Below are 22,695 nucleotides of genomic sequence, written 5' to 3' on the forward strand. Positions count from 1 at the left end.
GTGTATATTAAGAGTAATGAAATGTCAGTATTGGGCAAAAGTCCAAGAAGTCAAAACCAGAACTTTCACAGAGCAGAAGCAAGGCTTTTGCAAAGCAGTGAGTGAGCATTTTCATCATTTACAGAACACACTTGCTTCAAACAAATAAAATGCAGTATCATTGGAACAAAACCAGATTGCTGTAGATGATTTTTATCAACACTGAAAACAAATGAGTGAGTATATATTTTCAATATATGGTTCTGTAGATCTTGGACTTCCTCATTTTTATCCAGGAAATCTAAGATAAGTATCAGTCCATGTGCAGCACAGCACATACGCAGTCCTGCCAGACCTTCTGTGCATGAATTGAGCAGAATATCTGTGAATATGTGATAAAATGGATGTGTCCAGGACACATTGCACTTACTGCTTGTATGCCGCCTGCCTGCAAACCAAAGGTGCTGTGTCCTTACCTTATCAGACTCATTCTTCAGGTACTCAGGTTACGTGTGGCTATCTATATAGTAGAATCATAGAATCATAGAATATCCCGAGTTGGAAGGGACCCATAAGGATCATCAAGTCCAACTCCTGGCACCGCACAGGTCTGCCCAAAAGTTTAGACCATGTGACTAAGTGCACAGTCCAAACGCTTCTTAAATTCAGACAGGCTTGGTGCAGTGACTACTTCACTGGGGAGCCTGTTGCAGTGTGCGACCACCCTCTCGGTGAAGAACCTCTTCCTGATGTCCAGCCTAAACCTCCCCTGCCTCAGCTTAACACCGTTCCCGCGGGTCCTATCACTGGTGATAACAGAGAATAGGTCAGCGCCTGCCCCTCCACTCCCCCTCGCGAGGAAGTTGTAGACTGCGATGAGATCTCCCCTCAGCCTCCTCCTCTCCAGGCTGAACAGGCCAAGTGACCTCAGCCACTCCTCATATGTCTTCCCCTCTAGGCCCTTCACCATCTTCGTCGCCCTCCTCTGGACACTCTCCAACAGTTTAATGTCCTTTTTGTACTGTGGTGCCCAGAACTGCACACTGTACTCGAGGCCGCACCAGCGCAGAGTAGAGCGGGACAATCCCTTCCCTCGACCAACTAGCAATGCCATGCTTGATGCACCCCAGGATGCGGATGACCCTTCTGGCTGCCAGGGCACACTGCTGGCTCATATTCAGCTTGCTGTCAACCACAACCCCTAGGTCCCTCTCTGCGGGGCTGCTCTCCAGCGTCTCGTCACCCAGTCTCTACGTATAGCCAGGGTTGCCCCATCCCAGGTGCAGGACCCGGCACTTGCTTTTGTTAAACTTCATGCGGTTGGTGATCGCCCAGCTCTCCAATCTGTCCAGATCTCTCTGCAAGGCCTTTCCACCCTCAGCCGAGTCTACAACTCCTCCAAGTTTGATGTCGTCAGCAAATTTGCTCAAAACACCTTCTAGTCCTACATCCAAATCGTTTATAAAAACATTGAAGAGGACTGGCCCTAAAATGGAGCCTTGAGGGACCCCACTAGTGACCATCCGCCAGCCTGATGCGGCCCCATTTACCACAACCCTTTGAGCCCTGCCCATCAGCCAATTGGTCACCCATCGGATGATGGTTTTGCTTAGCTGTATGCTGGACATTTTGTCCAGTAGGATCCTATGGGAAACCATGTCAAAAGCTTTGCTGAAGTCCAAAAAGATCACATCAGCTGGTTTCCCTGGATCAACTAGATGGGTGATCTTGTCATAAAAGGAAATCAAATTTGTTAGGCATGACCTACCCGTCATGAACCCATGTTGGCTGGGACCAGTGACCGCATTGTCCCCCAGTTGCGCTTCAACAACTTCAAGGATCATCTTCTCCATAATTTTACCAGGCACTGATGTGAGACTGATAGGCCTGTAATTGCTAGGTTCTTCTTTCTTGCCCTTCTTGAAAATTGGCACAACATTTGCCAGCTTCCAATCTACTGAGACCTCTCCAGATTCCCAAGATCGTTTAAAAATAATTGAGAGAGGTCCCGCGATGACGTCAGCCAGCTCTTTAAGCACCCTGGGATGGATCCCATCTGGACCCATGGACTTGTATGGATCCAGGTGGAGCAGCAATTCCTGCACATGTTCAGGGTCGGTTGGGAGTTTGTCATTCCCACCATCATGGTCCTCCAGCTCAGGGCACCCTGGGTGTATTTATTTCGGCTGCATATAAACTATCACATATAAATGCCAGGATCCGGATCCTCACTCACTATTCAGGTCAAGGACTGGGCTGAGAGTTTTGGCTTTAATTTGGTTACATGCCTACATTGCTGTTTTCTGGCAGGTCATGGGAAGAAGATTGGCTGGCTTGGGGCAGCTTATGTACACGTGGCTTTTAGGCTGCAGCCAAAGTGTTCCTCTAGATCTGGAAGTTTGAAGATGGTTGGAAAAGTCATCTGAGTGGTTAGAAAGCTGCCTGGCAGAGAAGGACCTGGGAGTATTGGTGGAGAGTTGGCTGAAGATGAGCCAGCAGTGTGCTCAGGTGGCCAAGAAGGCCAACAGCATCCTGGCTTGCATAAGAAGCAGTGTGGCCAGCAGGACTAGGGAAGTGACTGTCCCCCTGTACTCAGCTCTGGTGAGGCCGCACCTTGAGTACTGTGTTCAGTTTTGGGCCCCTCACTACAAGAAGGATATCGAGGGGCTCCAGCGAGTCCAGAGAAGGGCAACGAGGCTGGTGAGGGGTCTGGAGAACAAGCCTTACGAGGAGCAGCTGAGGGAGCTGGGATTGCTCATCCTGGAGAAGAGGAGGCTCAGGGGCAACCTTATCGCTCTCTACAGGTACATTAAAGGAGGCTGTAGCGAGGTGGGGGTTGGTCTGTTCTCCCACGTGCCTGGTGACAGGACGAGGGGGAATGGGCTAAAGTTGCACCAGGGGAGGTTTAGGTTGGATGTTAGGAAGAACTTCACCAAAAGGGGTGTTAGGCATTGGAATAGGCTGCCCAGGGAAGTGGTTGAGTCACCATCCCTGGAGGTCTTTAAGAGACATTTAGATGTAGAGCTTTGGAATATGGCTTAGTGGAGGACTTGTTAGTGTTAGGTCAGGGGTTGGACTAGGTGATCTTGGAGGTCTCTTCCAACCTAGGTGATTCTGTGTTGCAGTCTCCAAGCTCAGATACAACCACCTATTAGTCTGGTGCAACTGATTTTTGTGTTCCTTGCACTAGCTGTTCCTTCACCTCCTCTTCAGAGGCAAGGACATGTCTCTTTCATACTCCTTCATTAGTAAAGAAACCAGGATAGATTAAAGCCCCTTTCGCCAAGTCAGTAAGATACCTGCCTTTGGTTTCAGTGAAAATTCAGGCCCTAACAACTGAAGTTTCTTCTAGGTGGTTTCTCTTCTGTACAGGATAAATTCATTTCCCTTTTGAAGGCGTACAAGGATGTAGTAACAAAAGCAAAGGCGTAAAACAGTACCTGAGGCATAGGCTGCTTTTGAGCCTGCAGCAGACTATAGGTATGATATTATCATTTCAGACAAATAAGGTCTACATAATGTGAAGTGTTCCAGCATGCTTACAATCTACTAAAGGCCAGAAAATGTGACCTTCCGTTTAAGACCGTACAGAAGAGAAAAACAACAACGACAAAAATTAAGGAACATTTCCTTCACGTAAATTGTATTATTTTGCAAGTCCTTCAGGTGTCCAGGAGGAACAATGCTCCCCCCCCCCCCCGATAAAAAAAAAAGACATTGTGGCATAGAAGTACAATTTCAGTTCACACCAGAAGACATTCTTCTCACTGAAGTACAATTAAGCCCCACAAAGTGCCAAAAAACCTACCACAAAGTAATGTATTTAAAAGGTAGTTTTACATGTTCGCATTATTTACCTGTCTGGTCTTACATTCAGGGCTTAATCCATCTGGTGGGGGGGGGGGGAGGGACGACACACAACACATGTAACACCATGCAAGCTTGCTTGGTTGTATGACTGAGAAAATGAATTTAAAATTTTGAACTGTTTGTACAGAGGCACAATACAGAAGAGTACACTAAACCCAGGAAAATGTAGAAGCTACCTCATGCTTCTCAGGTTTAAAGTAGTGTAGTGTAAGCATCTGTAAAGATGTAAGAAAAGGTGTAATCAGCTGTTGGAGTGCAACTCTGATGTACACATAAACATTTCCCTCTCCAGTTTCCAACTTGCAGTGCAACATTTATGATCATGCTCCTAGACCAGGATTCTGAATCTAACAGCGGTTCCTAGTGCAAGTTTCCAGAGAAGAGAGAAGCAAACCAGCCCTGTCTGCTTTGAATTGAGATGGAAATAAAAAACATCTGTAAAGGAAGAAAATAAACCCTTAGCAATGTTTTCAAATAATTGTCATTTTCCAAAAACTTTAAATAGGTCACAATAAAATGCCGTGCTAAGAAAGCAAATTCTCTGTGCCAAGCTGACTTTTCAAAGTTCCTCCAAAGTATTCCCCATGTGGGGTGTTAAGTGACGGGACCAGAGCTCTGGGGACCAGAGCTCTGGGGACCAGAGCTCTGGGGACCAGAGCTCTGGGGACCAGAGCTCTGGGGACCAGAGCTCTGGGGACCAGAGCTCTGGGGACCAGAGCTCTGGGGACCAGAGCTCTGGGGACCAGAGCTCTGGGGACCAGAGCTCTGGGGACCAGAGCTCTGGGGACCAGAGCTCTGGGGACCAGAGCTCTGGGGACCAGAGCTCTGGGGACCAGAGCTCTGGGGACCAGAGCTCTGGGGACCAGAGCTCTGGGGACCAGAGCTCTGGGGACCAGAGCTCTGGGGACCAGAGCTCTGGGGACCAGAGCTCTGGGGACCAGAGCTCTGGGGACCAGAGCTCTGGGGACCAGAGCTCTGGGGACCAGAGCTCTGGGGACCAGAGCTCTGGGGACCAGAGCTCTGGGGACCAGAGCTCTGGGGACCAGAGCTCTGGGGACCAGAGCTCTGGGGACCAGAGCTCTGGGGACCAGAGCTCTGGGGACCAGAGCTCTGGGGACCAGAGCTCTGGGGACCAGAGCTCTGGGGACCAGAGCTCTGGGGACCAGAGCTCTGGGGACCAGAGCTCTGGGGACCAGAGCTCTGGGGACCAGAGCTCTGGGGACCAGAGCTCTGGGGACCAGAGCTCTGGGGACCAGAGCTCTGGGGACCAGAGCTCTGGGGACCAGAGCTCTGGGGACCAGAGCTCTGGGGACCAGAGCTCTGGGGACCAGAGCTCTGGGGACCAGAGCTCTGGGGACCAGAGCTCTGGGGACCAGAGCTCTGGGGACCAGAGCTCTGGGGACCAGAGCTCTGGGGACCAGAGCTCTGGGGACCAGAGCTCTGGGGACCAGAGCTCTGGGGACCAGAGCTCTGGGGACCAGAGCTCTGGGGACCAGAGCTCTGGGGACCAGAGCTCTGGGGACCAGAGCTCTGGGGACCAGAGCTCTGGGGACCAGAGCTCTGGGGACCAGAGCTCTGGGGACCAGAGCTCTGGGGACCAGAGCTCTGGGGACCAGAGCTCTGGGGACCAGAGCTCTGGGGACCAGAGCTCTGGGGACCAGAGCTCTGGGGACCAGAGCTCTGGGGACCAGAGCTCTGGGGACCAGAGCTCTGGGGACCAGAGCTCTGGGGACCAGAGCTCTGGGGACCAGAGCTCTGGGGACCAGAGCTCTGGGGACCAGAGCTCTGGGGACCAGAGCTCTGGGGACCAGAGCTCTGGGGACCAGAGCTCTGGGGACCAGAGCTCTGGGGACCAGAGCTCTGGGGACCAGAGCTCTGGGGACCAGAGCTCTGGGGACCAGAGCTCTGGGGACCAGAGCTCTGGGGACCAGAGCTCTGGGGACCAGAGCTCTGGGGACCAGAGCTCTGGGGACCAGAGCTCTGGGGACCAGAGCTCTGGGGACCAGAGCTCTGGGGACCAGAGCTCTGGGGACCAGAGCTCTGGGGACCAGAGCTCTGGGGACCAGAGCTCTGGGGACCAGAGCTCTGGGGACCAGAGCTCTGGGGACCAGAGCTCTGGGGACCAGAGCTCTGGGGACCAGAGCTCTGGGGACCAGAGCTCTGGGGACCAGAGCTCTGGGGACCAGAGCTCTGGGGACCAGAGCTCTGGGGACCAGAGCTCTGGGGACCAGAGCTCTGGGGACCAGAGCTCTGGGGACCAGAGCTCTGGGGACCAGAGCTCTGGGGACCAGAGCTCTGGGGACCAGAGCTCTGGGGACCAGAGCTCTGGGGACCAGAGCTCTGGGGACCAGAGCTCTGGGGACCAGAGCTCTGGGGACCAGAGCTCTGGGGACCAGAGCTCTGGGGACCAGAGCTCTGGGGACCAGAGCTCTGGGGACCAGAGCTCTGGGGACCAGAGCTCTGGGGACCAGAGCTCTGGGGACCAGAGCTCTGGGGACCAGAGCTCTGGGGACCAGAGCTCTGGGGACCAGAGCTCTGGGGACCAGAGCTCTGGGGACCAGAGCTCTGGGGACCAGAGCTCTGGGGACCAGAGCTCTGGGGACCAGAGCTCTGGGGACCAGAGCTCTGGGGACCAGAGCTCTGGGGACCAGAGCTCTGGGGACCAGAGCTCTGGGGACCAGAGCTCTGGGGACCAGAGCTCTGGGGACCAGAGCTCTGGGGACCAGAGCTCTGGGGACCAGAGCTCTGGGGACCAGAGCTCTGGGGACCAGAGCTCTGGGGACCAGAGCTCTGGGGACCAGAGCTCTGGGGACCAGAGCTCTGGGGACCAGAGCTCTGGGGACCAGAGCTCTGGGGACCAGAGCTCTGGGGACCAGAGGGGACCAGAGCTCTGGGGACCAGAGCTCTGGGGACCAGAGCTCTGGGGACCAGAGCTCTGGGGACCAGAGCTCTGGGGACCAGAGCTCTGGGGACCAGAGCTCTGGGGACCAGAGCTCTGGGGACCAGAGCTCTGGGGACCAGAGCTCTGGGGACCAGAGCTCTGGGGACCAGAGCTCTGGGGACCAGAGCTCTGGGGACCAGAGCTCTGGGGACCAGAGCTCTGGGGACCAGAGCTCTGGGGACCAGAGCTCTGGGGACCAGAGCTCTGGGGACCAGAGCTCTGGGGACCAGAGCTCTGGGGACCAGAGCTCTGGGGACCAGAGCTCTGGGGACCAGAGCTCTGGGGACCAGAGCTCTGGGGACCAGAGCTCTGGGGACCAGAGCTCTGGGGACCAGAGCTCTGGGGACCAGAGCTCTGGGGACCAGAGCTCTGGGGACCAGAGCTCTGGGGACCAGAGCTCTGGGGACCAGAGCTCTGGGGACCAGAGCTCTGGGGACCAGAGCTCTGGGGACCAGAGCTCTGGGGACCAGAGCTCTGGGGACCAGAGCTCTGGGGACCAGAGCTCTGGGGACCAGAGCTCTGGGGACCAGAGCTCTGGGGACCAGAGGGGACCAGAGCTCTGGGGACCAGAGCTCTGGGGACCAGAGCTCTGGGGACCAGAGCTCTGGGGACCAGAGCTCTGGGGACCAGAGCTCTGGGGACCAGAGCTCTGGGGACCAGAGCTCTGGGGACCAGAGCTCTGGGGACCAGAGCTCTGGGGACCAGAGCTCTGGGGACCAGAGCTCTGGGGACCAGAGCTCTGGGGACCAGAGCTCTGGGGACCAGAGCTCTGGGGACCAGAGCTCTGGGGACCAGAGCTCTGGGGACCAGAGCTCTGGGGACCAGAGCTCTGGGGACCAGAGCTCTGGGGACCAGAGCTCTGGGGACCAGAGCTCTGGGGACCAGAGCTCTGGGGACCAGAGCTCTGGGGACCAGAGCTCTGGGGACCAGAGCTCTGGGGACCAGAGCTCTGGGGACCAGAGCTCTGGGGACCAGAGCTCTGGGGACCAGAGCTCTGGGGACCAGAGCTCTGGGGACCAGAGCTCTGGGGACCAGAGCTCTGGGGACCAGAGCTCTGGGGACCAGAGCTCTGGGGACCAGAGCTCTGGGGACCAGAGCTCTGGGGACCAGAGCTCTGGGGACCAGAGCTCTGGGGACCAGAGCTCTGGGGACCAGAGCTCTGGGGACCAGAGCTCTGGGGACCAGAGCTCTGGGGACCAGAGCTCTGGGGACCAGAGCTCTGGGGACCAGAGCTCTGGGGACCAGAGCTCTGGGGACCAGAGCTCTGGGGACCAGAGCTCTGGGGACCAGAGCTCTGGGGACCAGAGCTCTGGGGACCAGAGCTCTGGGGACCAGAGCTCTGGGGACCAGAGCTCTGGGGACCAGAGCTCTGGGGACCAGAGCTCTGGGGACCAGAGCTCTGGGGACCAGAGCTCTGGGGACCAGAGCTCTGGGGACCAGAGCTCTGGGGACCAGAGCTCTGGGGACCAGAGCTCTGGGGACCAGAGCTCTGGGGACCAGAGCTCTGGGGACCAGAGCTCTGGGGACCAGAGCTCTGGGGACCAGAGCTCTGGGGACCAGAGCTCTGGGGACCAGAGCTCTGGGGACCAGAGCTCTGGGGACCAGAGCTCTGGGGACCAGAGCTCTGGGGACCAGAGCTCTGGGGACCAGAGCTCTGGGGACCAGAGCTCTGGGGACCAGAGCTCTGGGGACCAGAGCTCTGGGGACCAGAGCTCTGGGGACCAGAGCTCTGGGGACCAGAGCTCTGGGGACCAGAGCTCTGGGGACCAGAGCTCTGGGGACCAGAGCTCTGGGGACCAGAGCTCTGGGGACCAGAGCTCTGGGGACCAGAGCTCTGGGGACCAGAGCTCTGGGGACCAGAGCTCTGGGGACCAGAGCTCTGGGGACCAGAGCTCTGGGGACCAGAGCTCTGGGGACCAGAGCTCTGGGGACCAGAGCTCTGGGGACCAGAGCTCTGGGGACCAGAGCTCTGGGGACCAGAGCTCTGGGGACCAGAGCTCTGGGGACCAGAGCTCTGGGGACCAGAGCTCTGGGGACCAGAGCTCTGGGGACCAGAGCTCTGGGGACCAGAGCTCTGGGGACCAGAGCTCTGGGGACCAGAGCTCTGGGGACCAGAGCTCTGGGGACCAGAGCTCTGGGGACCAGAGCTCTGGGGACCAGAGCTCTGGGGACCAGAGCTCTGGGGACCAGAGCTCTGGGGACCAGAGCTCTGGGGACCAGAGCTCTGGGGACCAGAGCTCTGGGGACCAGAGCTCTGGGGACCAGAGCTCTGGGGACCAGAGCTCTGGGGACCAGAGCTCTGGGGACCAGAGCTCTGGGGACCAGAGCTCTGGGGACCAGAGCTCTGGGGACCAGAGCTCTGGGGACCAGAGCTCTGGGGACCAGAGCTCTGGGGACCAGAGCTCTGGGGACCAGAGCTCTGGGGACCAGAGCTCTGGGGACCAGAGCTCTGGGGACCAGAGCTCTGGGGACCAGAGCTCTGGGGACCAGAGCTCTGGGGACCAGAGCTCTGGGGACCAGAGCTCTGGGGACCAGAGCTCTGGGGACCAGAGCTCTGGGGACCAGAGCTCTGGGGACCAGAGCTCTGGGGACCAGAGCTCTGGGGACCAGAGCTCTGGGGACCAGAGCTCTGGGGACCAGAGCTCTGGGGACCAGAGCTCTGGGGACCAGAGCTCTGGGGACCAGAGCTCTGGGGACCAGAGCTCTGGGGACCAGAGCTCTGGGGACCAGAGCTCTGGGGACCAGAGCTCTGGGGACCAGAGCTCTGGGGACCAGAGCTCTGGGGACCAGAGCTCTGGGGACCAGAGCTCTGGGGACCAGAGCTCTGGGGACCAGAGCTCTGGGGACCAGAGCTCTGGGGACCAGAGCTCTGGGGACCAGAGCTCTGGGGACCAGAGCTCTGGGGACCAGAGCTCTGGGGACCAGAGCTCTGGGGACCAGAGCTCTGGGGACCAGAGCTCTGGGGACCAGAGCTCTGGGGACCAGAGCTCTGGGGACCAGAGCTCTGGGGACCAGAGCTCTGGGGACCAGAGCTCTGGGGACCAGAGCTCTGGGGACCAGAGCTCTGGGGACCAGAGCTCTGGGGACCAGAGCTCTGGGGACCAGAGCTCTGGGGACCAGAGCTCTGGGGACCAGAGCTCTGGGGACCAGAGCTCTGGGGACCAGAGCTCTGGGGACCAGAGCTCTGGGGACCAGAGCTCTGGGGACCAGAGCTCTGGGGACCAGAGCTCTGGGGACCAGAGCTCTGGGGACCAGAGCTCTGGGGACCAGAGCTCTGGGGACCAGAGCTCTGGGGACCAGAGCTCTGGGGACCAGAGCTCTGGGGACCAGAGCTCTGGGGACCAGAGCTCTGGGGACCAGAGCTCTGGGGACCAGAGCTCTGGGGACCAGAGCTCTGGGGACCAGAGCTCTGGGGACCAGAGCTCTGGGGACCAGAGCTCTGGGGACCAGAGCTCTGGGGACCAGAGCTCTGGGGACCAGAGCTCTGGGGACCAGAGCTCTGGGGACCAGAGCTCTGGGGACCAGAGCTCTGGGGACCAGAGCTCTGGGGACCAGAGCTCTGGGGACCAGAGCTCTGGGGACCAGAGCTCTGGGGACCAGAGCTCTGGGGACCAGAGCTCTGGGGACCAGAGCTCTGGGGACCAGAGCTCTGGGGACCAGAGCTCTGGGGACCAGAGCTCTGGGGACCAGAGCTCTGGGGACCAGAGCTCTGGGGACCAGAGCTCTGGGGACCAGAGCTCTGGGGACCAGAGCTCTGGGGACCAGAGCTCTGGGGACCAGAGCTCTGGGGACCAGAGCTCTGGGGACCAGAGCTCTGGGGACCAGAGCTCTGGGGACCAGAGCTCTGGGGACCAGAGCTCTGGGGACCAGAGCTCTGGGGACCAGAGCTCTGGGGACCAGAGCTCTGGGGACCAGAGCTCTGGGGACCAGAGCTCTGGGGACCAGAGCTCTGGGGACCAGAGCTCTGGGGACCAGAGCTCTGGGGACCAGAGCTCTGGGGACCAGAGCTCTGGGGACCAGAGCTCTGGGGACCAGAGCTCTGGGGACCAGAGCTCTGGGGACCAGAGCTCTGGGGACCAGAGCTCTGGGGACCAGAGCTCTGGGGACCAGAGCTCTGGGGACCAGAGCTCTGGGGACCAGAGCTCTGGGGACCAGAGCTCTGGGGACCAGAGCTCTGGGGACCAGAGCTCTGGGGACCAGAGCTCTGGGGACCAGAGCTCTGGGGACCAGAGCTCTGGGGACCAGAGCTCTGGGGACCAGAGCTCTGGGGACCAGAGCTCTGGGGACCAGAGCTCTGGGGACCAGAGCTCTGGGGACCAGAGCTCTGGGGACCAGAGCTCTGGGGACCAGAGCTCTGGGGACCAGAGCTCTGGGGACCAGAGCTCTGGGGACCAGAGCTCTGGGGACCAGAGCTCTGGGGACCAGAGCTCTGGGGACCAGAGCTCTGGGGACCAGAGCTCTGGGGACCAGAGCTCTGGGGACCAGAGCTCTGGGGACCAGAGCTCTGGGGACCAGAGCTCTGGGGACCAGAGCTCTGGGGACCAGAGCTCTGGGGACCAGAGCTCTGGGGACCAGAGCTCTGGGGACCAGAGCTCTGGGGACCAGAGCTCTGGGGACCAGAGCTCTGGGGACCAGAGCTCTGGGGACCAGAGCTCTGGGGACCAGAGCTCTGGGGACCAGAGCTCTGGGGACCAGAGCTCTGGGGACCAGAGCTCTGGGGACCAGAGCTCTGGGGACCAGAGCTCTGGGGACCAGAGCTCTGGGGACCAGAGCTCTGGGGACCAGAGCTCTGGGGACCAGAGCTCTGGGGACCAGAGCTCTGGGGACCAGAGCTCTGGGGACCAGAGCTCTGGGGACCAGAGCTCTGGGGACCAGAGCTCTGGGGACCAGAGCTCTGGGGACCAGAGCTCTGGGGACCAGAGCTCTGGGGACCAGAGCTCTGGGGACCAGAGCTCTGGGGACCAGAGCTCTGGGGACCAGAGCTCTGGGGACCAGAGCTCTGGGGACCAGAGCTCTGGGGACCAGAGCTCTGGGGACCAGAGCTCTGGGGACCAGAGCTCTGGGGACCAGAGCTCTGGGGACCAGAGCTCTGGGGACCAGAGCTCTGGGGACCAGAGCTCTGGGGACCAGAGCTCTGGGGACCAGAGCTCTGGGGACCAGAGCTCTGGGGACCAGAGCTCTGGGGACCAGAGCTCTGGGGACCAGAGCTCTGGGGACCAGAGCTCTGGGGACCAGAGCTCTGGGGACCAGAGCTCTGGGGACCAGAGCTCTGGGGACCAGAGCTCTGGGGACCAGAGCTCTGGGGACCAGAGCTCTGGGGACCAGAGCTCTGGGGACCAGAGCTCTGGGGACCAGAGCTCTGGGGACCAGAGCTCTGGGGACCAGAGCTCTGGGGACCAGAGCTCTGGGGACCAGAGCTCTGGGGACCAGAGCTCTGGGGACCAGAGCTCTGGGGACCAGAGCTCTGGGGACCAGAGCTCTGGGGACCAGAGCTCTGGGGACCAGAGCTCTGGGGACCAGAGCTCTGGGGACCAGAGCTCTGGGGACCAGAGCTCTGGGGACCAGAGCTCTGGGGACCAGAGCTCTGGGGACCAGAGCTCTGGGGACCAGAGCTCTGGGGACCAGAGCTCTGGGGACCAGAGCTCTGGGGACCAGAGCTCTGGGGACCAGAGCTCTGGGGACCAGAGCTCTGGGGACCAGAGCTCTGGGGACCAGAGCTCTGGGGACCAGAGCTCTGGGGACCAGAGCTCTGGGGACCAGAGCTCTGGGGACCAGAGCTCTGGGGACCAGAGCTCTGGGGACCAGAGCTCTGGGGACCAGAGCTCTGGGGACCAGAGCTCTGGGGACCAGAGCTCTGGGGACCAGAGCTCTGGGGACCAGAGCTCTGGGGACCAGAGCTCTGGGGACCAGAGCTCTGGGGACCAGAGCTCTGGGGACCAGAGCTCTGGGGACCAGAGCTCTGGGGACCAGAGCTCTGGGGACCAGAGCTCTGGGGACCAGAGCTCTGGGGACCAGAGCTCTGGGGACCAGAGCTCTGGGGACCAGAGCTCTGGGGACCAGAGCTCTGGGGACCAGAGCTCTGGGGACCAGAGCTCTGGGGACCAGAGCTCTGGGGACCAGAGCTCTGGGGACCAGAGCTCTGGGGACCAGAGCTCTGGGGACCAGAGCTCTGGGGACCAGAGCTCTGGGGACCAGAGCTCTGGGGACCAGAGCTCTGGGGACCAGAGCTCTGGGGACCAGAGCTCTGGGGACCAGAGCTCTGGGGACCAGAGCTCTGGGGACCAGAGCTCTGGGGACCAGAGCTCTGGGGACCAGAGCTCTGGGGACCAGAGCTCTGGGGACCAGAGCTCTGGGGACCAGAGCTCTGGGGACCAGAGCTCTGGGGACCAGAGCTCTGGGGACCAGAGCTCTGGGGACCAGAGCTCTGGGGACCAGAGCTCTGGGGACCAGAGCTCTGGGGACCAGAGCTCTGGGGACCAGAGCTCTGGGGACCAGAGCTCTGGGGACCAGAGCTCTGGGGACCAGAGCTCTGGGGACCAGAGCTCTGGGGACCAGAGCTCTGGGGACCAGAGCTCTGGGGACCAGAGCTCTGGGGACCAGAGCTCTGGGGACCAGAGCTCTGGGGACCAGAGCTCTGGGGACCAGAGCTCTGGGGACCAGAGCTCTGGGGACCAGAGCTCTGGGGACCAGAGCTCTGGGGACCAGAGCTCTGGGGACCAGAGCTCTGGGGACCAGAGCTCTGGGGACCAGAGCTCTGGGGACCAGAGCTCTGGGGACCAGAGCTCTGGGGACCAGAGCTCTGGGGACCAGAGCTCTGGGGACCAGAGCTCTGGGGACCAGAGCTCTGGGGACCAGAGCTCTGGGGACCAGAGCTCTGGGGACCAGAGCTCTGGGGACCAGAGCTCTGGGGACCAGAGCTCTGGGGACCAGAGCTCTGGGGACCAGAGCTCTGGGGACCAGAGCTCTGGGGACCAGAGCTCTGGGGACCAGAGCTCTGGGGACCAGAGCTCTGGGGACCAGAGCTCTGGGGACCAGAGCTCTGGGGACCAGAGCTCTGGGGACCAGAGCTCTGGGGACCAGAGCTCTGGGGACCAGAGCTCTGGGGACCAGAGCTCTGGGGACCAGAGCTCTGGGGACCAGAGCTCTGGGGACCAGAGCTCTGGGGACCAGAGCTCTGGGGACCAGAGCTCTGGGGACCAGAGCTCTGGGGACCAGAGCTCTGGGGACCAGAGCTCTGGGGACCAGAGCTCTGGGGACCAGAGCTCTGGGGACCAGAGCTCTGGGGACCAGAGCTCTGGGGACCAGAGCTCTGGGGACCAGAGCTCTGGGGACCAGAGCTCTGGGGACCAGAGCTCTGGGGACCAGAGCTCTGGGGACCAGAGCTCTGGGGACCAGAGCTCTGGGGACCAGGACCACAGAGCCAAGAGACCCGTCTCTTCGTACTGCTTTTGACTTGCATATGGTGAAAACGGCATTTCTTTTACGAACAGCACATTCTCACAAGTTGTCTTTAGGGAAAGAGACTATCATGCCACCAGTATCTATCCAAATCTGTTTCTACTTCACAGAAGGCAAAGTTGGAATTCACATTAAGGCACCTTTTTCACACAGCCTCTTGCTCCATCTTAACAAATACTGAAGAAAATTCTCCAAAGTCAGGCTTACCTGTATGTACTTGAGCTTCTGATGTTGTTGGTTGTTTTTTTGTTGTTTGGTTAGTTTTTTTAGGGCTGGAAAGCGAGCATAGAATCCATTTAAGTAATTTGACTGAAAACAGACAAGGTGAAGGAAGTACTCAAACTCCTCAACATTCAACAACTGTAGAACACAGGTACACTTACCTGCTGGCTTCTGAACTTGAGTCATTTCCAAACTGCTTCACAGTGAAGTAGTACCACCAGGGTTTTACTGTACTGAGAAGGCACCACCAACGTAACCAGCACATAGAGTCTCTAAAACTATTTCACTGAGACGGTAGAAAACATGAAGAAGCCTACTAGGGAACACTGAGTCCATTTCACCACAAGAGGAAAAGCACTCTACACAAACTAAGCCTCAAATTCCCTTGAGGAGGCAACTCCCCCCCTAGCTCCTCATGCTTCCTATATAGCAAAGGTCAAATGATCCACACCTGGCAGATTTCACTTAACATGGGTGCAGCCAAGAGACCTTGTGGAATAGGCTCTTCTACCTGGTTTTAATTTTTTTAAGGTCAATTGCTCCTTATCACTAGTAGAAATAACCTGACAAGGGGCTTAGTGGTTAGAGTTGACCTAATGAATTAACTACAAAAGGTGCACGAGGGTCATATTTCTGTTAGTCATTCTGTGAGGAAAATTAGTACAGAGCCTGTTAAAAATAAATAAATAAATAAATAAAAGGAATAAATAAAAGAAAAAAGAAAATGACCTTAAAGGCAAAATTGCCATCACAGATTTTCATCTGTCTAGTCATGACAGATAAAGAATGTAGCAATCAGAATTCCTTTTCTTGACATTAATGTTATTTAAATTTGCTTTTCTGAGATCTCTTCTTTATGCAGGACTTTCCAAAATCTAGCCCCATGACCTCTGACTACAGTATTTATAGAATCATAGAATCATAGAATATCCCGAGTTGGAAGGGACCCATAAGGATCAAGTCCAACTCCTGGCACCACACAGGCCTACCCAAAAGTTTAGACCATGTGACTAAGTGCACAGTCCAATCTCTTCTTAAATTCAGACAGGCTTGGTGCAGTGACTACTTCACTGGGGAGCCTGTTGCAGTGTGCGACCACCCTCTCGGTGAAGAACCTCTTCCTGATGTCCAGCCTAAACCTCCCCTGCCTCAGCTTAACACCGTTCCCGCGGGTCCTATCACTGGTGATAACAGAGAACAGGTCAGCGCCTGCCCCTCCACTCCCCCTCGCGAGGAAGTTGTAGACTGCGATGAGATCTCCCCTCAGCCTCCTCCTCTCCAGGCTGAACAGGCCAAGTGACCTCAGCCACTCCTCATATGTCTTCCCCTCTAGACCCTTCACCATCTTCGTCGCCCTCCTCTGGACACTGTCCAACAGTTTAATGTCCTTTTTGTACTGTGGTGCCCAGAACTGCACACTGTACTCGAGGTGAGGCCTCACCAGCGCAGAGTAGAGCGGGACAATCACTTCCCTCGACCAACTAGCAATGCCGTGCTTGATGCACCCCAGGATGCGGATGACCCTTCTGGCTGCCAGGGCACACTGCTGGCTCATATTCAGCTTGCTGTCAACCACAACCCCTAGATCCCTCTCTGCGGGGCTGCTCTCCAGCGTCTCGTCACCCAGTCTCTACGTATAGCCAGGGTTGCCCCGTCCCAGGTGCAGGACTCGGCACTTGCTTTTGTTAAACTTCATGTGGTTGGTGATCACCCAGCTCTCCAATCTGTCCAGATCTCTCTGCAAGGCCTTTCCACCCTCAGCCGAGTCTACAACTCCTCCAAGTTTGGTGTCATCAGCAAATTTGCTCAAAACACCTTCTAGTCCTACATCCAAATCATTTATAAAAACATTGAAGAGGACTGGCCCTAAAATGGAGCCTTGAGGGACCCCACTAGTGACCATCCGCCAGCCTGATGCGGCCCCATTTACCACAACCCTTTGAGCCCTGCCCATCAGCCAATTGGTCACCCATCGGATGATGGTTTTGTTTAGCTGTATGCTGGACATTTTGTCCAGTAGGATCCTATGGGAAACCATGTCAAAAGCTTTGCTGAAGTCCAAAAAGATCACATCAGCTGGTTTCCCTGGATCGACTAGATGGGTGATCTTATCATAAAAGGAAATCAAATTCGTTAGGCACGACCTACCCATCATGAACCCATGTTGGCTGGGACCAATGACTGCAGTAGTCCTCTAGTAGTCCTAGCAGTAGAGGACTAGTAGTCCTCTAATTTCTAAATACGTATATAGTCTCTAAACTCTATGAATTTTCTAGCCATCTATGTATCCTACACGTATGATGGCAATCTAAGGAAGGCACTTGTCCATAATATCTGGAAATGTCATGGGGAAAAACAAAGCCCTATCACTGTCTTTGCACTGAATCTGGGAAATAGGACAAAGCTCCACTCAGCATGTGAGGGGACCCTGTGAAACTCTTCATGTTTTTTGCAGGAGACTACTAATTTTCAGAGTTTTGTGGTTTGGTGGATATTTCTGTTATTTTTTCCAGTTACAGTGTTTTGTTTTTACCTACAGCTTTCCAACCAGGGCTGTCTTGTCCCTCTTGCCAGAGCTGGCTTTGTAACACCACTAATGACAACGGGATAGATGGGGAGGCAAGCATGGGCTTTCTCCCAAGCAACATTGATGTAAAACACTGTCTAGAGAGATCACCATGGAGAAATACTGCTTTCATTTTATGTATTCAAAACAAGATGGAACAGAATTGGACATAAACCTTATTTACTGTTCCACCACGGTTAGCAAAGCCCATTGTAACAGGTTCATCTCTTATTTCCAGTACATTACCCTGCATGAAAAGACCATGCAGCAGGAAATACTTAACTTTATGTACCTCACCTGAGACGGAACTCCCCAAGTAATGCCAAAATGCCCACATCAGCACAGCTTTCCAGAAAGCTGGCACCACCTGGTTCTCTGCTGTTTCCTCTTTAAGCATCTCTTAACTCAGGGTGAATGTGCTGGCACGAATTTAACATCCAGCCCTGAATTTTTCTCTCTTACAGTGCTCGCAGCATGGCTCGAAACTACAATTTGTTCCTGTAAAGTAGTTTAGCAAACACTTACTGCAAATAGTTAGCTACCATTCATTGTCTCTATGTTCTACTTGTCCCCAGTACCCAATACTTTAGGCTGCTCTTTAGATAAGAAAGAATCCTTTCATCTGCCCTAAATGAACAAGAGAGCTCTGCTGTTTGATACAGTCTGGGGTTCTGGCAATGACAAATCTGCAATATGGGAAAACAACACATGTAAAAATAGGTTGTTGCACAAAACAGAAATTTTTTTGAAAATCTGACCCAATATTTACACAGATTTTATGATACGACTGATGGTATCTCACAGTATACAATGGCAGCTCCACAATATGCTGCAAGAAATCACCAGAAGGCGCTCCACCGAATGCAGCACAAGGTGTTCTGGGTGAGCCTCCCATAATGCCAGGCTGCTTCTGCTGATAAAAGCCTGATGCTCTGAGGACACATTGCTTCTTTAAAAAACAGCCAAATTTGAGCGCTTCCTGCCAACACCGCTATGTCTGTAGCACATGCCAGCAGAACTGCCAGGAAAACTTTCTAGTTCAAACAAGGCCACCAGCAGCAGCAGTAGTGGCCGGGCACAAGGAATCAGGGCGCTGGGTGAGCAAACATCCTGGTGGATGGGGCAGGGCAGCAGCACAAGAGGCAAGGGGAAAGCCCAGCTGCCCTTCTCCTCACCACAGCTAGGCCAACAGATGTTCTCAGAAACCTGCATGTCACCTCCTGTATGCTTGCTTTGCTGGCCTTGTTTGAGCAGAAGTTCTGCAAGCATGAAGTGTTGACGTTCAACAGTGGATCTGCACAGGACTTTGCATTTCCAGTTATTCTGGCACTGTGCAGCACTTCTCTCTGGGCTGCGGTGCTACTGTCCAGCTTTGCTGTATTTCCTCTTCTCTACCAGAAGTTCCCTCCTAGCAGTATTGTGCAGATGCAGCAAACGGGGCTTCCAGGAGGTCATTCTCTGCTAAATGATAACAAGAGGCCATTTTCAGTCTTACGGAAAAGACGAGATTTTCACTCGTCTCAATCAGCAACACAAATGTAGCGTTAAATGCAGCTGAGATGGATATAAGCTTCAGCTAGGGTATTATACATGAAACATTTTCTGCAGGGTTTTGATGAAAGATCATGAACTGCAGTGACAATCATTCTGTAAAAAACATACTGATGGGGGAAAAAAGGGAATATCAATGATAATTATTAAAAGATTTTCTTTGATTTTGCTGACACCAAGCTCTCCAAGTGCAAAAAGATGTAAAGTAGGGAAGGGTGAACAAGGCCACGAATCTCGACTCAGTGTTTCTTGCAGGAAGAATGATATGACCATCCAAAGTGGAGAAATGAGGAAATTTGATCTTTGAAACACACAAAGGACAGAAATTCACAGAGAATGTGATCTTTGGTGTAGGGATCATCTTCTCCAGGGAAGCTGTGCTTTTCTGGAATAGTATGAAAGTGGAAAGAAATTAAATATGACTGGCTAAAGAGTAAAATTGACTACAAGGTAAAAATAACTTTAAAACAATTTTTTTTAAACAAACAGAGTGAAATGCTTAAAAACAAATTCACCACTACACCATAAGTACCATTCTTACACTCCAAATTTTTGTGGCTGTAAAAAGATATATACATGGAATTATAAAAATAATACTAATATTTTAAGTAACTGTTATTAAATTTTAGGTTATTGTAGGTGTGAGATTGTTCAGAATTTAGAGGACAACAGTTTAGAAAGTTTATATCCACCAAGATCTGAAATTTAATTCTTACAGAGCTGAACTGTATTTCCTACAAACATGAAATTGAAGAATTCAGTGCCCACTGTTGTGATACTGACTTTAGGGTGGTATTTTACTAAGAGGATACATCTTCAGTCCTATTTTTATTCATTGCCTTAAACTAGGAAGATGGAGTTTGTTAATGAAATTTGCTGATGACCCAAAAGCGAGAGACATCATTGATATGGAAGGGGATGGCAATATGATACAGGAAGACCTGAATAACCTTGGGAGTTAGAGTAATAGAAACAGAGTGAAATTTAATCGTGCAAATTGCAAGCTTGTGCCCTTGTGAACTAAAATAAATTTCTGTCATAAGTTGCAAGGTCATCAATTCAGAAACACGGATATGTAAGTTGTGCCTGGATATGCAAGTTAACCACTGGCTTCAAATGTTAAGGGATGTGAAAAAGGCAAATTTGATCCTTGGGTGTATTGGGCACATCGCTTGCTGTGATGCCAGTGGCCTTTCTTGGTCAACGAGTCTGCTGTTTGAAAGCTCAGGAAAAAGGCAGCATAGCTCTGAGAGCCTTTTGAAAAGAAAACAACTGTTTTTGCTGTGTCTGTGTGTGTGTGTGTGTGTGTGTGTTTTCTCTGTTATGGTTTGTTGTGCAACAGCAATAATCTCTATTGCTTTGTAGTATACTCACAATAAATAGCTTTTTAGATTGATTACATGCCTCAACTTTGCTTTGGCTATTAATCAATCTCAGCAGCTGTTTATTGCTTTGTACATTACAAAGCAATAAAGATTATCCCTTAAAGAGCTGTTAATGCCTCATGGAAAAGTTTGAAAACCATTATTTTTAGAAATAGTACTGCTGATATATAATTTTCTGGCTTTTCTTTCTTCCTTCCGTGTTATTTTAAGAAAGCTCGTTGCTTGTGAAATGCACAACCATGTGTCTAACCATCTTTGTTGCTTTTTTGGATTCTTTTCTATTGCCTTGCTTATCTTTCCTAAATTGCTGAATATGGTGCTCCATTGCTGACAATGGTTTGTGTAATGGTCTGGGTTTTTTCTGAGTTGGCAATGGATTCTGCAGACAGAAGTAGCATCCCAGGACATCCTAGCATCCTGCTCTTCTTCGGTGATAGTTTCAGGACTCGGCTCCACTGAGAAAATGAACCAGAGGAAATCTGACAATATGTAAGACATCCCAGGTGGACACTTTCATTCCATGATAAGTAAAGTAAGGAAAAGGGTATTCTTTCTTATTTTGGAATAAGGACAGCCAAGTGGGGAGTGGCGCTATCCTATGCACCGAAATGTAATACCACCTGTAGAATTACATTGGAAAAAAAAAAAAAAAAAAGAAGTTTAATTTCTAGCAGTCGCTGCAGCTTAAATATTCAGAGATATTTGTGTGACCTTGTAGCTCTCTTAGATGTACCCCCTTCATACTTGCACCTACTTTTGCAAAACTGTTGGCTTGCTGAGTACAACCTCTGAAGAAAGCTTGGGCTGCTCTGTTTTTTTGCAGCTGTTTTTCATCACTTCTTGTATTCTACAACAGGGCTGTGAACATATAAAGGAAGGACTGGATAAAAGAATTATTTTGCCATCTGTCCATCTGTCCTTGTCTGTATGTGTATTTGCCCAGCAAACTACAGTCTGGCCCATTGTTTCTCTCCTACTGCACAGGAGAACTGCCTTGGAGACAATTTCAAACCACAAGCTTAGGTTCTCCAAACTTTTTTATGGTCTCCTGTTAGTGCAGCCTTCGGTCATGATGTAAGCAAAATCATTTCTAGTGGTGAGAAGCTAGGTCACATTCAATCATTTACTTTTTCTAATGCAGATATCAACAAAATCCCAGTATGTGCAAAAAGTTTTGTAATAATTACAAAAAATTGGGCCTGCCCCTTCTTATCACATGTGCCAGTCCTAAGCCATTTGTTGATGCTGAACTTGGTTCCAATCATGTTAATGATGAATAGGTTTAAATATTCATTTAAATACGAACATGTGTGCAACAGGCACATGATCACCAATAATAAAAATACAGAAAGTGCTTAGAAATAAGTAGAAATGTTCTCTCATGGAATGACAGTGTAATCTAAAATATGCAAAAGTAAAGAAGAGGAAAAATAACACCTACAAAAAGGTGAAATAAACTTGGTGACAGAAAGCTTATCTGATGAATAAAATGGAAACAGTGAAGAAGAGGAGGAGATAAGTATGAAGGGGTGTCTGGAATCCCTCCTCTTTTCATTTTAATTGACATATATCCTAAGGATTTTTTAAATCATCAGAATGTTCTTGGAGGATACAGTTTCACATTTTGCCCATCCATCTCATGAGTCCTTGATTTTGTGAAACTAGTTACAGAACTGGATCCTGCAGACTGGCACACGCAAGAGGAAAGGATTCTCTCATCTACGAAGAGCTATTTTTAGTAGCTGTATCAAATGGAATGGGTAAATAAAGTCAGTAGCATGCCATGATGAATTTTCCTGATGAAATTCATGTGCAAGATCTACAGAACTTACTGTAGACACAGGGTATATAGTGGAAGGTTATCTTTTGAGGCATCACCTGTCATCATCCCCATGTCTGAGGAGAAGATACAGAATACAGGCAGTGCAAAAAAAAAAAAAAAGAAAAAATTGCTCTTAAATGATACAAACATTCCTGTTCAGCAAGGTTGAATCTAATCAGAAAAGCCAGTGTTGCCAGATACTGTGAAATGTTAATAGCCAGTGTTGCATAAACATAGCTCCACTCTAGAATTAGTATGATTTTTCAGCTACATTTAAAGACTAAACATGATGGGAGTAAGTGCAAGTTGCTAAAACCAACACTGCAACATGATCTAATTTACTTCTATTTCAGCAATATAAATACTTTAAAAGTAAATCCCTTATTTTGAAAGCTGAGGTTATGCTTCTGATGGTAAGCCCTGGCCACAGATAATGTGTTTTCATCCACGGTTCCAAGGTTGCAGCCTGGTCCAGGAAGGATGTACCTAGCAATCAGATGACACTGCCGACAAAGGTCTGCACAAACACATTTTCTTTTGCTGTACCCATGGTAGTTATGAATTTCGGATTCTTAACTGCAAAAATCAGGCAGGCCCCTTGGCATCAAGTGACTGAAGCTTGCTTGCTCTACACCATTGTTTTAAAGTGATCAAGTCATGCATTAAAAGGCTTTGGCACAGATTCAAGCAATGAAAACTTGGCCAAGATGTTTAATTTCTGTAGGTACAAGAGGTCAGTCAGTAACAGGACTATCATTAAGTGTACCCCAGAGTCACACTAGAAAAACGACCTTTCCAGTATGGCATATGTTTAAACATAGCAGACAGACAGAAAATAAGATAATCATACCCTCAGGGGTCTTGCAGCTGCTGACACCTTCATTCCAAAGCTGGGGTAGTT

The 22,695-nt window shown here is 53.3% G+C and overlaps 1 long non-coding RNA gene across 1 annotated transcript; it reads right to left on the minus strand.

Moving 5' to 3' along the window:
- Nucleotides 1-2,801: 2,801 nt before the first annotated feature.
- LOC136790250 (uncharacterized) lies at nucleotides 2,802-19,768 on the minus strand. Its single transcript, XR_010829789.1, has 3 exons — nucleotides 14,632-19,768; nucleotides 14,456-14,520; nucleotides 2,802-4,284 (listed from the first exon to the last, which is right to left on the minus strand). It is a non-coding gene; the product is annotated as an uncharacterized lncRNA (long non-coding RNA).
- Nucleotides 19,769-22,695: the final 2,927 nt, after the last annotated feature.

The sequence above is a fragment of the Anser cygnoides genome, chromosome 3, assembly GCF_040182565.1.
Source record: "Anser cygnoides isolate HZ-2024a breed goose chromosome 3, Taihu_goose_T2T_genome, whole genome shotgun sequence".
Classification (NCBI taxonomy): Eukaryota; Metazoa; Chordata; class Aves; order Anseriformes; family Anatidae; genus Anser; species Anser cygnoides.